Below are 17500 nucleotides of genomic sequence, written 5' to 3' on the forward strand. Positions count from 1 at the left end.
CCAAGGTGGCGCATCCGTCATGGCTATCTATTTCCAGAAGGTTTCCGTTTCCATCCCCTCCCCCCGAAAGAAAAACGGCCCCACTCCCGATCTGCCCCACCACGATCACCACCACCGCTGCCGCCGCCGCCGCCGCCGCCATCTGCTGTCGCCCTCTAGGGTTGGACCGTTCTAAGCTCTCTCCTCTGTGTGGAATCGCAACGTAGGTCGCCTTGGATGTCTGGCACCTCTCACTTAGCAGAAGGTTTTGGAGGCTCAGGCTGGGCCACGCTTTGGCCCGGGTCAGTGTTCCGTTCCTCCGGATGGCTTCCTCGTTTTCCACGAGAAGGAGCCGTGAAGACGGAAAGGAAGGGCGGATGGATGGCTTTTCCCGTGCTACCGAGTCCCTCTCCCCTTTTCCCCAAAGCGTGAGGGGCGGTCGAGAGGATCGTCTCTGATGACAAAAGTCAGAGGCACCCCCGGGTCAGACACGTGCGAGGCGTTGGTGTGTTCTCGAGAGGAGAACACGTCCCCGTCAGCGTTTTCCTGTCGTTCTCAGTTCCGAAAGGATTCACGCGCCACCCCGTCTCCCTCAAGGTCTTAGGGCTGTCGTGCTCCGCAGCCGTCACGTGTCGTGGATCCTGGGCACCACCACGCCACCCCCTGCCCCCCCCCCCCCGCCATAGCTGTCGATCGCTATGTGGCACGCCTACGTTTGCCCAAAAGAGCAGTCCGATGGACAGCGTGGTGCTTTTCCCAGCAGGCAGGCAGGTGAGAGTCACCCCTCTAGAAGGTTTCCAAGCCCCGTTCCATTCTCAGAGGCAGCTCCTTTGGCCATCAAGGAGGCAGGCGATGGGGTGGGGGTGGGGATGGGGATGGGGCAGGGGGCCTCTGTCCCTCTGTCGCGGTAGAAATGATTGGAAAGGAGGGACAATGGGCGTAGGTCGACCATCCTGGGCGGTGGTGCTTTGGGAGCTTTTTCTAGAAGAAGGAGCGAACGGCGTTCCCTGGGAAGGGAGGAAACCAGAGGAGGTCCCCCTCAGACCGACCTGGCACGAGAAGGACACAACACTCTCTCTCTCTCTCTCTCTCTCTCTCTCTCCCTTTTTCTTCCTGACTTGAAATCAGGAGACAAAACTCCCCTGCCAAAGGGGCCCTCCCAAAAACGGGGAGTGAGGAAGACCTCCTTCTCTTCACGGCTGAAGTTCTCCCTGCCTTCCTGGACGGGAAGGATAGCACCTACGCCCGCTGCCGTCGGTGACTTTTAGTCCCCCTGGAGAGGAAGAAATTCTTTCCCGTGGCCGAACCCTGGCGGTTCGTTCGTGCTGCAGAGGACGTGACCCTCTCTGACACACCCAGGAACCTCCTCGCTCCGGGTCGAGGAGAGGGAGTTCTGTTCTGTGGTTTAGAATGGTGCTTAAAAAGGGATGTCGCTTACAAAGGGTCCTCGTCCCCCTTCCTAAACCTAAACGGACGGCTCGGCTCGGAGGCGTGAGATACGTTTCGCATCCTCCTCGTCGTCTTCACTCAAAGTTTTATTGGAGTTTGGAAGATTTTATTTTTGTCTTTCCTTTTTCTCCCCAAAGCCCCCCGGTACGTAGTTGTGTGTTCTTCGCGGTGGGTCCTTCTAGCGGTGGTATGTGGGACGCCGCCTCAGCGTGGTTTGATGAGCAGTGCCGTGTCCGCGCCCGGATCCGAACGAACCGATGAAACACTGGGCTGCCTGCAGCGGAGCGCGCGAACTTAACCACTCGGCCACGGGGCCAGCCCTTACTGGATTTTCAAAACAACTCCGGGGGCCGGCCCGGTGGCGCGGCGGTGAAGTTCGCACGTTCTGCTCCGCCGGCCCCGGGTTCGCCGGTCCGGATCCCGGCGCAGGACCGGCACCGCTTGGCGAGCCACGCTGTGGCAGGCGTCCCACCTGGAAAGTAGAGGGGGATGGGCACGGATGTCAGCTCAGGGCCAGTCTTCCTCGGCCGACAGAGGAGGATTGGTGGCAGATGTTCGCTCAGGGCTCATCTTCCTCAAAAATAAAATAATAAATCGATTCGATAAAATGTCAATAACACAACCGCGGGATCACGCTTAGAGTCACCCTTGGCCCGATGATGCCACTCCCCCCCCCCCCCACCCCCCTGCCCCCCACCATTTGGAGGTGCCGTCAGTGGGATTCGTTCCTGTTTGTCCATCTTTCTTCCTCTTTTTTTTTTTTTTTTTAAAGACTGGCACCCGAGCTCATTGCCAATCTTTTCTTTTTCTTTTTATTCCTCCTCCTTCTTCTTCTTCTCCCCAGAGCACCCCAGTACCTAGTTCTATATTCTCTTTGAGGGTCCCTCTGGTTCTGCCGTGTGGGACGCCACCTCAGCGTGGTTTGATGAGCGGTGCCGTGTCCGAGCCCAGGATCCGAACCTTCCAAGCCCCGGCCGCTGAAGCGGAGCGTGCAAACTCAACCGCTCGGCACGGGGTCAGCCCTCCCTTCCTTCCTTCCTTCCTTCCTTCCTTCCTTCCTTCCTTCCTTCCTTCCTTCCTTCCTAAGGAGGAGGAGGCAGGCACTGTGTGAAGTCGCCAGTGAGTCTGTGGAAAGAGACGGAGGATTTCCCATGGGAAGCCGGGGCGGGGGACACGGACCGATGTCGTGCGAACTTGAAGGTGAAAGATCAAAAAACCCCACACACGCCTAGAGCGGCGGGTTGCCCGTTAGGAGTTTGCTTGCCGGGCCCATAACGCAGGGCTCATCGATGAGCCAAACCGTCCGTGATCCTCAAGCAGTCTAGTAGGGTTAGAGAAAGGAGGGGGGCACTCTTTCTGCCCCAGATGAGGCGAGTTTCTCAGACAGCCACCCTGCCCCAACATCTCCCCTCCCTGCCTCCCGGCCCTTGGTGGACTGCGGCCTAAGGGTGGGGGAATTGAAGAAAGCCGTTCAATGGAAAAAAGCCCGAGGCCATGGGAGAGAGCTTCCTGCACTTGAATGAAGCCCTGACGCCAGGCCCATCGGAATGAATGGGCCTGACCTCCCCTCCCCCCTCCCCCCTCCCCCCTCCCAGGCTGGCGACTCGGCAGTGGAAGGCTAGGGGTTTCTTCCGAAATGGTGAACCGGCCCCCTTGTCCACAGGAAAACCACACACGGGTACAGCCTAGGCCGGATCTCAGGCCAAGTCGTCAGGGTGGCAAGATGATGGCGGATGAGAGGAAACTTGTTCTGGGACCGCACCGCCCCCCCCCCATCGCCTCTCTGGCTGAGAAGAGGGCTGGGGAGCGGTGAGGGTCAGGGGGAGAGTGGGGGCGGGGCCGGGACAGGGACCACCGGGCAGTAGGACGGGAGTAGCCCTGAGGCCTGCCTGCCTGCTTCCTTCCCTGCCGGCGCAGGGCTGAGAGAGGCACGGGGCACGCTGGCTCCTGCCCCTTCACTCATTCGGGAAGCCTCCTGTTGTTGCTCCTGAGGTGCCGGCTGCGGTGACAGACAGAGCAAAACTCCTCTCTCTGTCTATTTCTTCAAAGGCCCGAGTCTGAGCTACGACAGATTCCCCTGTGGCTCAACCCGCAACCTCCCATCCTGCCAGACCAGACCCCTTGTCTAAAAACCTCCACTGGAGGAGCTCTTCCACCTGACTCGGAAAGGAAACACCAGCCCCGCCTCAGCCTCACACCCACCACCACCACCACCACCCGCCCCCCCCCCCCGCCCCACTCTCCTCCGGACCCAGATACCTAACAGAGGGAACAAAAATCCAAAAATCCTGCTGCTCTCCTTCTACCACCTCCACTTCAGAAGAGTCAGTCTCCCCCGAACACCTCAGACTCTGTGACTTCCCGCGGCCTCCCTTTCCCCGTCCCCATTCTCTCCCCGGACGGGCCCCATCTTACACTTGAACGACAGCTCCACCGCTCGGGGCAGCTGGACACGATGTCCCAAAGTGGCCCGGACGGTAGCCTGGTCGATTCCAAAGGACCCACGCACGCAGTCGGCCATAAACGTGGTGTGGAGATCGTGGACGTTTGCGGGCCTCTGATGAAATCGCTGCTCCGGGGACCCCGGCGTCTAGGACCCGTCTTCTCCGTGTTCTTCACACCGTTGCTCCTGGGCCGGTTATTCTCTTCCCTCTCACTGACCTTAACGTTTTGTCTCTGCCATTGAATTTTGACTGTGCGAATGTGACTTGCCGCTGTAGGGCTGCGTGGATCTCTCAGGCATCCTGCTGTGCCGTGCGGGGGGGGGGGGGGGGAATCCTTGGTGGGTGGGTCGATAGACGTCCCTTTGGTTGTGCCCTGGAGGGGAGAGACAGAGGGGACGACTCAATCCACCACGAACGCTGATGTCGCTCCGATAAACCTGTAGCGGTGATTCTAGTTTATGGCCCGTGTCCTGAAAATAACTTCCCGAAGGGCCAGCCCGGCGGCACAGCGGTTAAGTTCGCACGTTCCGTTTTGTCAGCCAGGGGTTCGCAGGTTCGGATCCAGGGTGCGGACGTGGCGCCGCTTGGCGAGCCACGCTGTGGTCAGCGTCCCGCCTATCAAGGGGAGGGGGATGGGCACGGATGTTAGCTCGGGACCACTCTCCCGGGGCAAAAAGAGGAGAATTGGCAGCAGGTGTCAGCTCGGGGCTCGTCTTCCTCGAAAAATAAATTAATTAAATTAATAAAAACAACTTCCCAAACCTCTCTGATAACTTGAAGCTTTGAAGTTTTGCGAGGTGAAATCAGGTGATAAAAAAGTCCACGGACGGGGGCGGCCCCGTGGCCGAGTGGTTAAGTTCACAAGCTCCCCTTCGGCGGCCCAGGGTTTTGCCGGTTCAGATCCCGGGCACGGCACGGACACGGCACCGCTCGTCGGGCCGTGTGGAGGCGGCGTCCCACATGCCACAACTGGAAGGGCCCTCAACTAAGATAGACAACTATGTCATGGGGGGGATTGGGGGAGAAAAATCGGGAGGGGGGGAAAAGAAAACAAAAACGGAAGATTGGCAACAGGCGTTAGCTCTGTGAGGGCCGATCTTCCTCACCCAAAAACTAAAGTGAGATGAAATCAAATAAAGCGAAGGAAAAGATAAACCTATGAAATCCCATGTTTCTAAAAGTGGCCAAGTGTTTAGAAATTGGCCAAGCGACGGAATGCTCATGGGAAGGACAGTTCCTAATTGCTGGCTTCTTAGTTTTCACCAAAATTAAGGTTCGTGAGGGTTAAAAAATCTACTTAACAAATGCGATGAAAGCCACTAGGCCGGCCCGGTGGCGCGCTGGTTAAGTGTGCCTGTTCCGCTTCGCCGGCCCGGGGTTCGCCAGTTCGGATCCCGGGGGTGGACGTGGCACCGCTGGGCGAGCCACGTGGTGGTAGGCGTCCCACATATGAAATAGAGGAAGATGGGCACGGAGGTGAGCTCAGGGCCAGCCTTCCTCGGCAAAAAGAGGAGGATTGGCAGCAGTTAGCTCAGGGCTCATCGTCCTCAAAACAAAACAAAACAAAACAAAAAGCCACTAAAAGTGAATATGGGAAACATCTTTGTGTTCAAGGAAAGTGAGATGGCTGCCTTCAGGCAAGAGGGCCTAAAAAGTAAAGATCGTTTTGTCTGTGAAAAGGTGATCAAAGTTTCACGGGGAAAATAATCTGAGAAAAAGGCCTGTTCGTGGTCAAGTGGCCTAAAATTGGAACGAGTGGACAGATAGAAATGGCGAGCGATAGGATCTATGGGAGTCTATGAGGAAGCCATTGGGTGTCGGCCTAATTCGGCCTGACAGTGTTTTTCGAAAAGGGCCTGACGTGGCCGTCGAGCACGCATCGCATCGTAGATCCGCTTTACACATTTCCTACGGCAAGAACCAATGCCCTTAAGGGAAAGGAGCAGCTTCCCCGTGCTCGGGCCTTTCCTTAAGGAGAGGCATCTTTCCTTAGGCTAGGAGCGGATGGTTGCGCTCACCTTTGACCATCCGGCTCCCCTGTGACCACCCAGGCCCAGACAACCGACCTGCCACCCAGCAGTGTCTGTCGATCGCTGTGCCGACAGAGCAGTCTCGCGACTATCATCCAAGGGACCTTTCGATCCTATGTGAAACGTCCTCTCTGGGGGTCTAGAAGCACTCTGTACACCCCACTTCCCGGGCACCCTCTCTTCCTTCGGGAAGAAAGGCCCCGGGCCACAGTCCTCACATTTTAGCTCAGAATAAACGCACCCCGATTTTCACGGATAGATTGGTTCCGGATTATTTCCGTCGACAGAATGGAATCAAGTCAATGAGTTTCAAGATCGGAGGGAAGCTGATGCAAAATCAGAATTTGTTTTTCTCACTCCCGAAAGGATACTTTTCTCTAACTTCTAGTCTCCTCCTGATAAAGACATTGGAAAAGGTTTCTCTTGACCTCTGAGGGAATCGACACCAAAGACAGAGATCCTCCATTTTGTCAGAATGATTTCCTAGGCCTCCAATGGAGGAGGCCTCCCTCGGACGGGAGCTCAGCTTTTGTTTTGCAACAGTTTTCCTCTCTCTGCTTGCCTTTAACATCTCCTTTCCCGTTCTTCTTTTTTGGAAGGGAAATACGTGCACCGCTGGGGAAAAAAAAAAAAAAAAGAATTTTCTAAATGACCAAAGAAGATCTACGACTGTTGTTATTTTGGTTTCACGGAGCAGTTCCACGTCCACATTTACTCCATTTTAAACACCCACACACACTCACAGCACGGCGCTGTGAGGATGTCCCGGGGAACTCGATTTGTGGAGGGAATGGCTGTGAGGTCTCTGCCCCCCAACCCCCACCATTTGGGTGCTTCTGCTTGTTGATGAGGACGGGAAGCCCTGCTGAAATCCATATTCTTATCACCACACGTGCATCTGCACCCATGCTCCCCCCCGTGTGTCGTCTTTGGGCTTTGCTGTGGCCCCGTGCGGAGGGAGACCTGTTTTGTGTTGTAAACTTTTCCGCGGCCAAGCGGCTCGGTCCTTTCCTCTACGACTTGTGGGCTCTGTCTGTCCGTCTGCCTTAGAGAGACCCTCTGGGCCGGAAGTGACAGGCTGCACACAATTCCTGACAGACTGCGGACAATTCCTCCGTCGTCACGGTCCTTCTCTGATGACGTGCATGGTTTCGGTTTGACAGCGACCCCCACCCCCCACCCCGCCGTGATTTTCTAAGTCCTCCCGGGAGCCCGGGAAGTGCTCGGGCCGCTCCGGGAAGCGGGGGCCGGCAGCCCCGGCCTGCCCCGTGGCATCTCCGGGGACTTTTCCACCTCTGTCCGCGTCAGCCAGCCGGCAGCCCCGCGCCCGGCCCGGCCCAGAAGTCACGTGGGGAGTCTGTCCCCTTCCTGGCAAGCCCACCCACCCCACCCCCCTCCCCGCCGATTTTCCAACACCTCCTTCTGCGCCCAGGGTTGCCCTGTGCTGCCTGGGAGCTCCGAGGTGGACACCCTGGGGCCTCACGTGGTGACCTCCCGGCCGCCCCAAGCGGGCCCAGAGAGAAAGAGAGAGAGAGAGAGACAGAGAGAGACAGAGACAGAGACAGAGACAGAGAGAGACAGAGACAGAGACAGAGACAGAGACAGAGAGAGACCTGACCCGGCGGTGGGCTCAGGCTGTGCACTCTCGCTGGCTGGTGACCCGGTTCCCTCCCGCTGACCCCTCCGCGCCGGTCGTTGGGCGCCATCTGGCGGCCGCTTTTACAGAGTGGCCCTCCTCCGGAGCCCCGGCGACATGAGCAAGGGATGGGACTCGCAGGACGTCTGTGTGGTTTCCAGTGTGGGGCTGTGTGGAACAGAGCTGCTAAGAACATTCATGCCCCGGATTCTGTGTGAATGAACAGGAACGTGGCCGCAGCCCCCACCCCGCCCCCCGCCCCAGCCCCCGGGAGTGGTGGGAGTGGTGCCCTCCAGACCACCCTCGGGTTGGATGCCTCCCTCCCTGGAAGGACTCACGGGACTCCACAAAAGCTGACTTCCTGGAGGTCCAGCGGAGACCCCCAAGGCCCAAGGCCCCCCCCCCCCACCCACCCACCACAGATCACTGTGGAAGCCTTAACGACCCAAGGCTCCAGCTACATACAGACGCTCTTAGGAGGCAAGATACACCAAAGGCTTATGTAGGTTGCCACTTTCGGTGGTTGTTTCCGCGGCGTGTCAGTTTTGGAACCCGCCACGCCCTTTTTCACAGAGGCCATACCGTTTCCCTTCACCACCAGTGAGGCGTGAGTGACTGACTTGGCTTCTCCGCGACCTGACTAGCAGTTTGATCCTGTTCCGGTATTTGGAAGAAGGCAGTCTCACCCATGTGTCCCCACAATGTCTCCCTCTAATTTTCTCACTTGCTTTTCCAGGGAACAGCTCACATCTTTTCATGCGCTTATCGGTCATCCATGCGTACCTCCTCCACCCCAGGTGAAAGTGCCTGCTCTGTCTATTGGTCTTCCATTCGTTTTGTATTTTTCAGTGTTGATTTCCCCCGGGTCTCCACTCCATTGTGGGTTTTGTTTTTTGTTTTTTGTTTTTTGTTTTTTTTTTTTGCTTAAAGATTGTCACCTGAGCTAGGCACTGTTGCGCTGCTTCCTCAGTTTCAGAGGGTACCTTTTTCAGGGTTGCTTTTTGACCGGGTCTCCTCGCCATTGTATTTTTTTATTTTTTTTTTTTTTGCTTAAAGATTGCCACCTGAGCTAGCCTCTGTTGCCCATCTTCTTCGGTTTCAGAGGGTAGATTTCTCAGTGTTGCTTTTTCGCCAGCTCTCCACGCCCTGGCGTCTTTTTTTTTTCTGCTTGAAGGCTGCAACCTGAGCTAGCTTCTTTTGCCCATGTTCCTCAGTTTCAGAGGGTGGATTTCTCCGTGTTGCTTTTTCCCCAGGTCTCCACACCCTTGTGTGTTTCTTTGGCTTAACGATTGCCACCTGAGGTAGCCACTGTTGCCCATCTTCGTCCGTTTCAGAGGGTGGATTTCTCAGTGTTGCCTTTTCGCCAGCTCCCCACGCCCTTGTGTGTTTCTTTTGCTTAAAGATTGTCACCTGAGCTAGGCACTGTTGCCCTGCTTCCTCAGTTTCAGAGGGTACCTTTTTCAGGGTTGCTTTTTCACCGGGTCTCCTCGCCATTGTATTTTTTTATCTTATTTTTTTTGCTTAAAGATTGCCACCTGAGCTAGCCTCTGTTGCGCTTCTTTCTCAGTTCTAGAGGGTAGATTTCTCCGTGTTGCTTTTTCCCCAGGTCTCCACGCACTTCCTTTTATTTTTCCTTAAAGATTGCCACCTGAGCTAGCCTCTGTTGCCCATCTTCGTCGGTTTCAGAGGGTAGATTTCTCACTGTTGCTTTTTTGCCAGGTCTGCACGCCCATGTGTTTTTTTTCTGCTTAAAGGTTGCAACCTGAGCTAGCTTCTTTTGCCCATGTTCGTCAGTTTCAGAGGGTGGATTTCTCCGTGTTGCTTTTTCCCCAGGTCTCCACACCCTTGTGTGTTTCTTTGGCTTAACGATTGCCACCTGAGCTAGCCTCTGTTGCCCATCTTCCTCAGTTTCAGAGGGTGGATTTCTGAATGTTGCTTTTTCCCCAGGTCTCCACGCCCTTGTGTGTTTCTTTTGCTTAACGATTGCCACCTGAAGCCAGCCTCTCTTGCCCATCTTCCTCAGTTTCAGAGGGTAGATATTTCAGGGTTGCTTTTTCCCCAGGTCTCCACGCCTTTGGGTTTTGTTTTTGCTTAACGATTGCCACCTGAGCTAGCCTCTGTTGCCCATATTCGTCCGTTTCAGAGGGTGGATTTCTCAGTGTTGCCTTTTCCCCAGGTCTCCACGCCCTTGTGTGTTTCTTTTGCTTAAAGATTGCCACCTGAGCTAGCCTCTCTTGCCCATGTTCCTCAGTTTCAGAGGGTAGATATTTCAGGGTTGCTTTGTCCCCAGGGCTCCACGCCTTTGTGCTTTGTTTTTGCTTAAGGATTGCCACCTGAGGTAGCCTCTCTTGCCCATCTTCCTCAGTTTCAGAGGGTGGATTTCTCCGTGTTGCTTTTTCCCCAGGTCTCCACGCCCTTGTGTGTTTCTTTTGCTTAACGATTGCCACCTGAGCTAGCCTCTGTTGCCCATCTTCGTCCGTTTCAGAGGGTGGATTTCTCAGTGTTGCCTTTTCGCCAGCTCCCCACGCCCTTGTGTGTTTCTTTTGCTTAAAGATTGTCACCTGAGCTAGGCACTGTTGCCCTGCTTCCTCAGTTTCAGAGGGTACCTTTTTCAGGGTTGCTTTTTGACCGGGTCTCCTCGCCATTGTATTTTTTTATCTTATTTTTTTTGCTTAAAGATTGCCACCTGAGCTAGCCTCTGTTGCGCTTCTTTCTCAGTTCTAGAGGGTAGATTTCTCCGTGTTGCTTTTTCCCCAGGTCTCCACGCACTTCCTTTTATTTTTCCTTAAAAATTGCCACCTGAGCTAGCCTCTGTTGTCCATCTTCGTCGGTTTCAGAGGGTAGATTTCTCACTGTGGCTTTTTTGCCAGGTCTGCACGCCCTTGTGTTTTTTTTCTGCTTAAAGGTTGCAACCTGAGCTAGCTTCTTTTGCCCATGTCCCTCAGTTTCAGAGGGTGGATTTCTCCGTGTTGCTTTTTCCCCAGGTCTCCAGACCCTTGTGTGTTTCTTTGGCTTAACGATTGCCACCTGAGGTAGCCTCTGTTGCCCATCTTCCTCAGTTTCAGAGGGTGGATTTCTGAATGTTGCTTTTTCCCCAGGTCTCCACGCCCTTGTGTGTTTCTTTTGCTTAACGATTGCCACCTGAAGCCAGCCTCTCTTGCCCATCTTCCTCAGTTTCAGAGGGTAGATATTTCAGGGTTGCTTTTTCCCCAGGTCTCCACGCCTTTGGGTTTTGTTTTTGCTTAACGAGTGCCACCTGAGCTAGCCTCTCTTGCCCATGTTCCTCAGTTTCAGAGGGTAGATATTTCAGGGTTGCTTTGTCCCCAGGGCTCCACGCCTTTGTGCTTTGTTTTTGCTTAAGGATTGCCACCTGAGGTAGCCTCTCTTGCCCATCTTCCTCAGTTTCAGAGGGTGGATTTCTCCGTGTTGCTTTTTCCCCAGGTCTCCACGCCCTTGTGTGTTTCTTTTGCTTAAAGATTGCCACCTGAGCTAGCCTCTGTTGCCCATCTTCGTCCGTTTCAGAGGGTGGATTTCTCAGTGTTGCCTTTTCGCCAGCTCCCCACGCCCTTGTGTGTTTCTTTTGCTTAAAGATTGTCACCTGAGCTAGGCACTGTTGCCCTGCTTCCTCAGTTTCAGAGGGTACCTTTTTCAGGGTTGCTTTTTCACCGGGTCTCCTCGCCATTGTATTTTTTTATCTTATTTTTTTTGCTTAAAGATTGCCACCTGAGCTAGCCTCTGTTGCGCTTCTTTCTCAGTTCTAGAGGGTAGATTTCTCCGTGTTGCTTTTTCCCCAGGTCTCCACGCACTTCCTTTTATTTTTCCTTAAAAATTGCCACCTGAGCTAGCCTCTGTTGCCCATCTTCGTCGGTTTCAGAGGGTAGATTTCTCACTGTTGCTTTTTTGCCAGGTCTGCACGCCCATGTGTTTTTTTTCTGCTTAAAGGTTGCAACCTGAGCTAGCTTCTTTTGCCCATGTCCCTCAGTTTCAGAGGGTGGATTTCTCCGTGTTGCTTTTTCCCCAGGCCTCCAGACCCTTGTGTGTTTCTTTGGCTTAACGATTGCCACCTGAGGTAGCCTCTGTTGCCCATCTTCGTCCGTTTCAGAGGGTGGATTTCTCAGTGTTGCCTTTTCGCCAGCTCCCCACGCCCTTGTGTGTTTCTTTTGCTTAAAGATTGTCACCTGAGCTAGGCACTGTTGCCCTGCTTCCTCAGTTTCAGAGGGTACCTTTTTCAGGGTTGCTTTTTGACCGGGTCTCCTCGCCATTGTATTTTTTTATCTTATTTTTTTTGCTTAAAGATTGCCACCTGAGCTAGCCTCTGTTGCGCTTCTTTCTCAGTTCTAGAGGGTAGATTTCTCCGTGTTGCTTTTTCCCCAGGTCTCCACGCACTTCCTTCTATTTTTCCTTAAAAATTGCCACCTGAGCTAGCCTCTGTTGTCCATCTTCGTCCGTTTCAGTGGGTGGATTTCTCCGTGTTGCTTTTTCCCCAGGTCTCCACACCCTTGTGTGTTTCTTTGGCTTAACGATTGCCACCTGAGGTAGCCTCTGTTGCCCATCTTCCTCAGTTTCAGAGGGTGGATTTCTGAATGTTGCTTTTTCCCCAGGTCTCCACGCCCTTGTGTGTTTCTTTTGCTTAACGATTGCCACCTGAAGCCAGCCTCTCTTGCCCATCTTCCTCAGTTTCAGAGGGTAGATATTTCAGGGTTGCTTTTTCCCCAGGTCTCCACGCCTTTGGGTTTTGTTTTTGCTTAACGATTGCCACCTGAGCTAGCCTCTGTTGCCCATATTCGTCCGTTTCAGAGGGTGGATTTCTCAGTGTTGCCTTTTCCCCAGGTCTCCACGCCCTTGTGTGTTTCTTTTGCTTAAAGATTGCCACCTGAGCTAGCCTCTCTTGCCCATGTTCCTCAGTTTCAGAGGGTAGATATTTCAGGGTTGCTTTGTCCCCAGGGCTCCACGCCTTTGTGCTTTGTTTTTGCTTAAGGATTGCCACCTGAGGTAGCCTCTCTTGCCCATCTTCCTCAGTTTCAGAGGGTGGATTTCTCCGTGTTGCTTTTTCCCCAGGTCTCCACGCCCTTGTGTGTTTCTTTTGCTTAACGATTGCCACCTGAGCTAGCCTCTGTTGCCCATCTTCGTCCGTTTCAGAGGGTGGATTTCTCAGTGTTGCCTTTTCGCCAGCTCCCCACGCCCTTGTGTGTTTCTTTTGCTTAAAGATTGTCACCTGAGCTAGGCACTGTTGCCCTGCTTCCTCAGTTTCAGAGGGTACCTTTTTCAGGGTTGCTTTTTCACCGGGTCTCCTCGCCATTGTATTTTTTTATTTTATTTTTTTTGCTTAAAGATTGCCACCTGAGCTAGCCTCTGTTGCGCTTCTTTCTCAGTTCTAGAGGGTAGATTTCTCCGTGTTGCTTTTTCCCCAGGTCTCCACGCACTTCCTTTTATTTTTCCTTAAAAATTGCCACCTGAGCTAGCCTCTGTTGTCCATCTTCGTCGGTTTCAGAGGGTAGATTTCTCACTGTGGCTTTTTTGCCAGGTCTGCACGCCCTTGTGTTTTTTTTCTGCTTAAAGGTTGCAACCTGAGCTAGCTTCTTTTGCCCATGTCCCTCAGTTTCAGAGGGTGGATTTCTCCGTGTTGCTTTTTCCCCAGGCCTCCACGCCCTTGTGTGTTTCTTTTGCTTAAAGATTGCCACCTGAAGCCAGCCTCTCTTGCCCATCTTCCTCAGTTTCAGAGGGTAGATATTTCAGGGTTGCTTTTTCCCCAGGTCTCCACGCCTTTGTGTTTTGTTTTTGCTTAACGATTGCCACCTGAGCTAGCCTCTCTTGCCCATGTTCCTCAGTTTCAGAGGGTAGATATTTCAGGGTTGCTTTGTCCCCAGGGCTCCACGCCTTTGTGCTTTGTTTTTGCTTAAGGATTGCCACCTGAGGTAGCCTCTCTTGCCCATCTTCCTCAGTTTCAGAGGGTGGATTTCTCCGTGTTGCTTTTTCCCCAGGTCTCCACGCCCTTGTGTGTTTCTTTTGCTTAAAGATTGCCACCTGAGCTAGCCTCTGTTGCCCATCTTCGTCCGTTTCAGAGGGTGGATTTCTCAGTGTTGCCTTTTCGCCAGCTCCCCACGCCCTTGTGTGTTTCTTTTGCTTAAAGATTGTCACCTGAGCTAGGCACTGTTGCCCTGCTTCCTCAGTTTCAGAGGGTACCTTTTTCAGGGTTGCTTTTTCACCGGGTCTCCTCGCCATTGTATTTTTTTATCTTATTTTTTTTGCTTAAAGATTGCCACCTGAGCTAGCCTCTGTTGCGCTTCTTTCTCAGTTCTAGAGGGTAGATTTCTCCGTGTTGCTTTTTCCCCAGGTCTCCACGCACTTCCTTTTATTTTTTTCCTTAAAAATTGCCACCTGAGCTAGCCCCTGTTGCCCATCTTCGTCGGTTTCAGAGGGTAGATTTCTCAGTGTTGATTTTTCCCCATTTCTCCACGCCCTCTTGCTTTTTTTTTTTTATTTCCTTAAATGTCGGCGCCTGAGCTAGCTTCTTTTGCCCATCTTCGTCAGTTTCAGCGGGTAGACTCTCCGCCTGCCTTCGACAGGCCCTCTGGACTGGAAAGCTTTCCTCCTCCCGTCATCACGGTCCTTCTCGGATGACGTGCCTGGTTTCGGTTTGACCGTCCCCGCCCGCCCTGATTTTCTAAGTCCTCCCGGGAACCCCGGGGGCGCTCCAGCCGCTCCGGGAAGCGGCGGCCTCCCGGCCGCACCGGCCCAGCCCGGCCCGGGCCGCCCCCTGGCCTCTCTGGGGGGAACTCTCCCCTTCCCCTTCCCGGTGATCGCCCGAGAAACCTTTTCCGAGTCCCCCTCCTGCGGCTGGGGCTGCGCCTTGGCGGCCGGGAGCCCGCGGGCGGACGCCCCGGGGCCGCACTGGGCCGGGAGGCTGGGTCCGAGGGGGCTCCGGGACGGGATCGGGCGGCCCGGCGGCCCGGCTGTGCTCCCCGGCGGGCCCGCGCTCCGGCTCCGTCCCGCTGAGGCGGTCGTCGGTCGCCGGGTGCCACCTGGCGGCCGCTTTTATATCGTCTCTTTCCTCCGGAGCTCCGGCGACGCGGGCCAAGGGACGGGACTCGGCCGCGGTGACCGAGGCAGAGTCCCGGGAGGCCGGCGTCGCTGGCGGGATCTGGCCCGGTGGCGCCGGGGCGTGAGCGCGACGCCCGCTCGCCGGAGATTGGAGGTGCAGGCTACTGAGGGAGGTGGCTGTCGCCGCGCCGCCCGGTGCCGGCCGGGGTGTGGGGCCTCCCGGACGGGTCGACCAGCAGCCGCCGGTGCCCCTCCGTCCCCGGGAGGGGGTGGGGGGCCGCCGCGGGGGAACGGGCGAGGGAGCTCGTCCCGTGCCCGGCCGTCGTCCCGAGGGCGGCCCGGTGGTCGGGCCTTCCGCGTCGCCGATCCCCTTTCCGCGCCCCGCTCCGGAGGTGGGCGACCGGCCGGGGCCTTGCGGGGGAGGCCCGTGGAGGGCGCGACGGGCTCGGCCGCCGGGCTGGCCTTTTCCCCACTGGTCTTCCGAGTCGACCGGCTCTGGCGGTGGGGACCGGGCCCGGTCCTCGGATGCCTCCTCCTCCGTGGCAGTTTTTTTTTCCAAGTCCCGCCCTGGAGAAGAGCGTGGACCGGCCCCGGGAGCCCTCGAGGGCGGGCCGGGGAGGGCGTCCCCGGCCCGCACGCGTGCCCGGGGTGGGTCCGGGCCGTCGGACCGGACTTCTCTCTCCGAGTTTCGCGGGTCGCGTCTTTGTCCGGAGGCGGGAGGGGGCCGGCTCGAGGCGTAGGTGGAGCCCCGGCTGAGGGACGGGAGCCACGGTCCCGCCCCGGGCCCGGTCGCCGGAGGCGCCTCCGCGGAATTCTTTTCTAAGTCCTGACCCGGCGACTCAGAGGGAGGGACCGACCGGTCCCGGCCCGCGCGGGCGGCCCGGGGAGGCTGTCCCCGGCTCCCCCTGCCGCCACGCTTCTGGGGTCGACCAGATGGCCCCGGGAGCTCCGGGCCTGGTGGCGATGGGGTCGTGCTTGGGGTCTGGTGGCCGTGGCCGTGATCCAGGGGTTCCCCTGGTGATCCGTGGGTGGGCCCCGTCTCCGGGCGCGGCGATTCTTGCCCCCGAATGGGTGGTTTTGTGCCGCCAGATAAGTGCTGACACGCTCTGCTCGGGTGACAGTCGCCCGAGAGCTTCCGGGTGCCTGGATGCGTGTGCGGGGAGGGCTCCGGGCTCTGGCCGAGAACCGGACGCCCGTTTCCACCCCCGCCGCTTGAGCCGCCCGCTGGGGCCTGCGCGCCGGCTCTTGTGCGTTCCAGGCGCCCCCACGACCGTGGTGCCACCTCCGGTCTCTGGTACCCGAGGGCGGCGGGGTTAGGGGCGCGGGGTCCTCTACCACGTGCACTCCCTGCCGCCGGCACCCGGGTGCGGTCGCGACTTACCCCATCCCACCGGCTCCGTGCCAGTGCGTGTCAGGCGTTCTCGTCCTGGGGTCGTCGCCCGCGCTTGCTGGAGGAGGAGAGGGGTCGGTGAGGCTGAAGCAGGCTCCTCCGCTCGCTGTCCTCGCCGGCCTTCCCTTGCTCGGGGGTCCCTCGCGTTATGCTGCCGACCGATGTGGTGATGCTGTGCTCTCCCGGGCCGGGCCTAAGCCGTGCCAGACGAGGGACGGACGTTCATGGCGAACGGGACCGCTCTTCTCGCTCTGCCCGCGGGTCCCCTCGCCCGTTCTCCCCCGCTGCGAGTGGCGTGTGGGAGGCGGCAGGGGTGCGGAATCCGGCCCGACCTCGCTCCCCCGCCCCGTGCCTCGTGGCGTGGGCGGTGTCGGGGTCTCCGTGACGCGGCGGATGCTCTGCCTGTGCCTCTTGGCTGTGTCTCGCGGGCGGCCGTCCCCGCGGTGGGGCGGGCCGTGTTGCCGCCGCGCCGCGCGCCTTCCCGGGCGCGTGAGCGCGTTCCCCAGGCCGTTGGCGGTGCCCCTGGAGCGTTCCAGGTCGTCCCTCAGGCGCCCGAGGCCGAGTGGCGGTGTCGTTCCCTGTTCCCGTCGGCCTCCTCAGGTAACCACTGCGCTGGTGTGTCTGAGGAGCGGGGGGGTCGAGTCGGTAAGGGAGGCGTGCCCCTCGTCCCCCTCGGGGGGGACGGGTGCCTCGTCGCCCCCCACGGCGTGCCGTGTGGGGGCGGGCAGGCTCGGGCGCGTGCCCGCGCGTTCCCCTTGCTGGGGTTTCCCCGCGGGTGTGGGAGTGACCGTGGCGGGCCGAGCCAGCGGCGTGGCGCTGGCTCTTTGGTTGGGAGGTGCTGTTTGATCGGCACCTCCGTCCCAGTCTCTGCCTCCCTTGGTCTCTCGGCCTGAGGGGAGGCACTGACTTGGGAGCCGCACAGGGGCCTTGTAGATCCCTAGCTAAGCCCAGTGTGGCCAGAGATGGCGAGCCCGGGGCAGCGCGGGCTCGCGGCCCTGACCACGGACGCTCCGACTTGCTCTAGGCCTTACCTCTACCGCAGACCCCTCCTGCATTGCGTGGCCATGGTGTCTGTAAGCGCCTTGGTGGGCCCGATGGCGGACGATGGGCGGGGGCGACACGCCCTCGGTGAGAAAGCCTTCTCTAGCGATCCGAGAGGGTGCCTTGGGGTACCGGACCCCCCAGCCGCCGCCCCTCCTTTGCGCGTAGTAGCCACGGACGCCACCACCGTGGCGCGTGGGCAGAGCTGCTCTTTGCCTACCGCGGCCGGCGCCTCCCCCCTCCGAGTCGGGGGAGGGTCACGCCCGGCCGGGCCGTCGTCGGGCGCGGGGCCGCGCGTGTGCGCGAGCGTGCGCGTGGTTCTCCCGTCGCGCGCTGGGGCGGGGAGAGGGCCCGGCCCCGTCCGGGCTCCGCCCCGCCGCGAGCGGCTGGCTCTCCGCTCGCTCCCGTCCCGAGCCGCAGCCGGTGGTGGCGTGCGGGCATGGGTGGGGGCCGCCGCCGCTCTCGGGCGCGTTCCCTCGGGACGTGGGCC

The sequence above is a fragment of the Equus asinus genome, unplaced genomic scaffold, assembly GCF_041296235.1.
Source record: "Equus asinus isolate D_3611 breed Donkey unplaced genomic scaffold, EquAss-T2T_v2 contig_93, whole genome shotgun sequence".
Lineage (NCBI taxonomy): Eukaryota > Metazoa > Chordata > Mammalia > Perissodactyla > Equidae > Equus > Equus asinus.